Consider the following 4,851-nt stretch of genomic DNA (forward strand, 5'->3'; position numbering starts at 1 on the left):
AATAAATGGCAGTAACTTTGTAAAAGCGATTTCGCTGCATTCAAACTTTGCGCTGTACAATTTTTTTTTTCACTATTTTCCAATGATGGACTTGTAATTTTTGTTGTTTGCTGTATATTGGCTGCAGTATTTGGTCAATTATAATACATACTAGGCCACTCTTGCCCTACCTTTCACTTCGCTCTACCGGCCAGTTATTAAAGAGAATCGAAAAAATACAGAAATACGTTTTTCGTTTACTCCATTGTATGTACGTTGCTCGCCTAGTCATTGGCCTCTGCATAAAAACTAATTTGGATACCCAAAAAAAAAAAAAAAAAAAAAAAAGGTCAGCATACCAATGGGGCATACCACTGACGGCGCATATGCTGCTTTTCATGCTTACATGAAATAAAATTTTTTTTTCCTACACATGAAATGCACAAAGTTTTTCAGTCAGCCACTGACTTAAAAAATTGTAATTTTCTCGCTTTTCATTCATTTACTCAATAACCATTTGCTTTGATTTTTTCCTGATTCAACATTCAACACAAAATTCTTGTGCACATACCTACATACATGTACATATATGTACATACTTGTAAATGTGAGAGCATGGCATGTAAATGCCCTGCAGAAAAAAAATAATCAATTGATAAAAAATAAGCAACTTATAGTAAGCTTTTTAGCGGGTTTTAGATAGATAACTAACTTTTAATTATCTACGACAAAACTAGTTTTAAGTGAGTTGTAAAGTCGTGCAAGCGCTATGCAGACGTTACCGGGAGTTTATTTTCTGCAAACAAGATTCTCTTTAAATATCTTCGTACAAAAATTATTTTGAATACACTTTTTCTGCACTTCGCAGATGCTTTCTCGAATTCGGGACTAACAAATAATGAAGATCGAAATTTTTGCTCAAAGTTAGCTGACGACTAATGCATAGGAAACCAGTTGACTGCTGGGTAATTATAAGTTAGCTATAAACTAGCCGCGTTTCCTGCTGGGTAGTTGCAGCCTTTTTTGTGTGTGTGGCGTTGTATTTATAGCATTTTTATAAATATACGAATTTTTACCTTTATTATGGAACATTTTAAATATTTACGCCATTCACACCCCTCTCAGGTTTTTTTCTGAGTTTTTCTGCATTTCTGAAATTTTAATTTTCAATGTGCGCTTCGTTTATGTTTTCGACAAGCGCACTGAACTACATACACCTCAATTAACAGCGTTTAACAAACAAAAAAAAACATACCGACACACTAATACAGTAACAATTTTTAGTTTTTCATTTAGTTAACACAAATTTACTTTTTATCTCACTCTTGCTTACATAGGTACAACTACCATAGGATGTACTTACATACATATATTCATTTATGAGAGTACGCATATTTTCTCGGGGCTGTTAAAAAAATACATAGATGTTATTATTGTTATTGATACACCACCTTTTACTATGAAATATTTCCGAGTAAATTTGCGCCTTAATGCAGTAGTAGATAAATGGTTTCCTTGAACAAAAACTGCTGCATTCCATTTGAGCAAAAATGCATTTGTACAGCATTTTCATAAATAGTGGAGGTGAAAAACCAATTAATTTCTGAATGATAGTGCATACAACGGGTTGTTGCCGTTAACTGTGAAATTTCGATGGGCGCGTGCACATACCTAGTTGCTAGATTAGTAAATGACACGCTTAAAAGTATGCAGCTATAGCTAATTAAACTTATTTATTTGATTTTCGAAATACATTGCAATCCTTCTAAATATATTGTACAGAAATAAATCCTTTGCAAACCCATTCCGATTGATGTCCAGCTCTTGATAAATCAGTTAACTTATGTATAAAAATTTAGAATTTAAATTTTTTAATCCGGTGGAAACCCTCTTCAAATATCTCGAAAATATTCGTAATATTTAAATTTATGATTTCTTAACACTCTTTCGTTTCACGCTAATATTTTTGATATTTCTTTTATTTTATAACTCAAATTTTATTAAATTCGTCTATCCAGACAAGTGGCAACCCTGTTCAAAGTATTTTTAAACTAAAACCATTTTAAGTCTCTTAGTCGTACACCTAAATTGTGAAAAAAAATTGCAATTACTTAATTCCCTAATTGAAATTAAATTTGATTTTTAAACAGGTGGCAGCCAATTTACATGTGCCCAGTGGGAAAAGTGGGACATTCAATTTTGCATTACCTAGTATCGAATCGTGAATATGACATTTTTGGGACTTTTTGAATACATTAGAAGGATGATTACATATCAAACAGTAATTGGAGTAGTAATTGGACGCAAGGAATGCATTACTACTTTTCCCACTAGGCTCTTGTGCATTTCTCCGTTGCAAAAGAAAAACTTCAATATTTCGATAGTCCCTTTAGTCCCAATAAAGTCGAAGTCGTAAGTGAAGTGCAATGGCAAGCAGCATAGGGTTTTAGGAAGGACGAACACGGAATAATAATTCAAAAATTAAAGCAAAGACAGGAGTTAAGAAAAACAGCAATTCACGCGTCTAACTCCTTTGAGCAAGTGGACTTCAAACAACACAAAAATTTTAGGTATGCATTTCTTTTAAATAAATAAGAGTCGTATGTAGTTAGCAACCCGCGATTAAAATAGGCAAATTATAAATATAAAAAATTCACCAAAGCGAAGGTCTGCGCATTTTTTCTTCTATACAATAATGGCTCGATGCGTTCACCCCTTAGCTTATGGCATGTTAGCCAATTAGTCAATCATCAAGCAATCATGTACGTCCAGTTTCGAAGCCAATAAATCGACTTAAGCTTAATGCAGCGAAAGGCTTTATAAAGGTTTATAAATTGAAAAATGTATGAAAACGTCAATTTATAAAGCTCTTTAAACCTACTTTATTTTTTATGAATAAGGCCATTAAAATTTTCGAAATACTTAAAATTTATATTGAGAGAACAAGATTTGTACAAAAAGAAGAAAACCGGTTTGTTCGATTAAAAAAAAAAAACTCTGGTTTATTCGATATTCTAAAAATATAAAAAAAAAATTCTAAAAAAAAACATTTGAAACCGCTTTGGAATAACCGAGTCAATCACCCTAGTTCTTATCATTATCTTTGAAAATTATGTAGCGTAATTTGTACCGGCTAGCACAAACTGTAAACCGTAATTTTTCGACCAGGTAGCTAGTGAGTTGTGAAAATGCTCTATTCGATCGCACAAGTTATGGGAGAAGTTAATGGTATTCATTATACGCACAACCGTGATCCAGTATCGGAAGCATGCGCTATTGCTTTGTGTTAATCTTGGTCCATGCGCTGCAAAAGTAGATGCCTTGTTTTTACCCATACCAGCACAGAGAAGTCTCCCCCTATGGCGCCTGTCTTAACTATCCTTCTTTTCGAAGCTTTTCTAAGTCAGAAGATTTTCGAAAATCCCTTTTACTTTACTTAAAACTGCCTCTCACACTTATCGGCAATTAAAACTACGAGATTGTCAAGCTGTTCCTATATAATTTTGCAGCAAAATTTTTCACCTTCTGCCTGTCTTTAAATGTCGTCTCGTGTCCTCCCCCATGCAGAATATTCCCTCCCGCCTGCAGCTTTCCAATCCTTTTCTCCTTTATTAGGAATCGTTTACCCATCGGCTATTATAAAAGCGTTGCAACAATATGCCACCACACCGCACAACACAATTCCCAACAAACTAAATCGAACAGTGTCTTATTAAAATAGCGCAAACCACAAGCCATCAACACTTGCAGCGGCGCCACCATTTTCAATAACTTCGCCCACTTGCACTATACGCAACGCCAACGCTCCAACGCTCCTTCGTGCGAACGCTAAACGCTAATGAGTGCGCGTGGCAGCATTAATTGTTGTTCTCATATTGCCTCACTATTTGCATGCCTCAGCTGGGGATTGAGAAGCAGAAGAGACTATGCGAAGAACGAAAATGCAGCAATTGCCCTACTAGATTGCCTTACTGCCTGCCGATAGGTTGGCGACTCGGTTCCGGGAGTAATGAAGTGCATAAGTGTCGATTACATTAAGCCTCAAAATAACAACAAAACAAAACTGACAACAACAGCACCGGTAACAATACCAGGTAACACCTCGAGATGCGGCAACAATTTTGCATCTGCCAGCTGCAGGCTACTCAAATACAATACATGTGTGCGTATGTATGTACATAGGTATGCAGGCAGCGCTGGGCTTTACGACAAATACTTACCTAGGCTCACAATTGGCAAATATGATGACACTAACGCTGTTGCTTTAATGCAGTGGTTCTCAAAGTGGTCCAGGTGGTAGCCTCCATATTTAACTTAAGGTTTTTTGAGTGCTCTTGACGCACTTCTGCACTTGCCGTTACTTCATATGTATGGACATCTTAAAACCCACCTGCAGACTAAAACGAAACGGATGTTGGTATAACTCTCCGTGGGGGCGAGGCGGAAATTGTTGGCGGCAGAGATTTGAGCATTTGTGTTTATTAAATGCCACAGGGTAGTACGCCACCATTACCTTTGTTGAAGAGATTCCATAATGTTGAGTTCCCTGAGGCTTAATGCTGGTTTAATTGCAGCACTGAGCCAGGACTCACACATTACTGATGGCTCCAAAACTGACTCTGGATTAGGATCTGAAGTCTTTTTCGAAGTTAATGGTAATAACCTTCACTTTTCTCTTGGCGAATATGCTTCGGTCGTCCAAGCTGAGGTACATATCAATATGCAATCCTCAAAGCCATGGACTACGTGGTGGAAAATAGGTGTAGGAGGGGTCAAGCCCAACCATTAGAGTTTGCGAACCCCTGCTTTAATGCAACCCCCCAGAAACACACTGACCACATCGACGACATTGCAATGCAAATTGTTATGCGA

General features: G+C 36.5%; 1 protein-coding gene across 2 annotated transcripts in view; it reads left to right on the forward strand.

The window, feature by feature from the left end:
- LOC118736867 (E3 ubiquitin-protein ligase RNF113A) overlaps positions 1 to 4,851 on the forward strand; it is a 315,005-nt gene that overhangs the window by 196,053 nt on the left and 114,101 nt on the right. The gene's annotated exons all lie outside the window — the stretch shown is intronic.

The sequence above is a fragment of the Rhagoletis pomonella genome, unplaced genomic scaffold, assembly GCF_013731165.1.
Source record: "Rhagoletis pomonella isolate Grant_MI unplaced genomic scaffold, Rhpom_1.0 Rhpom_scaffold_00001, whole genome shotgun sequence".
In the NCBI taxonomy this organism is placed as follows: domain Eukaryota; kingdom Metazoa; phylum Arthropoda; class Insecta; order Diptera; family Tephritidae; genus Rhagoletis; species Rhagoletis pomonella.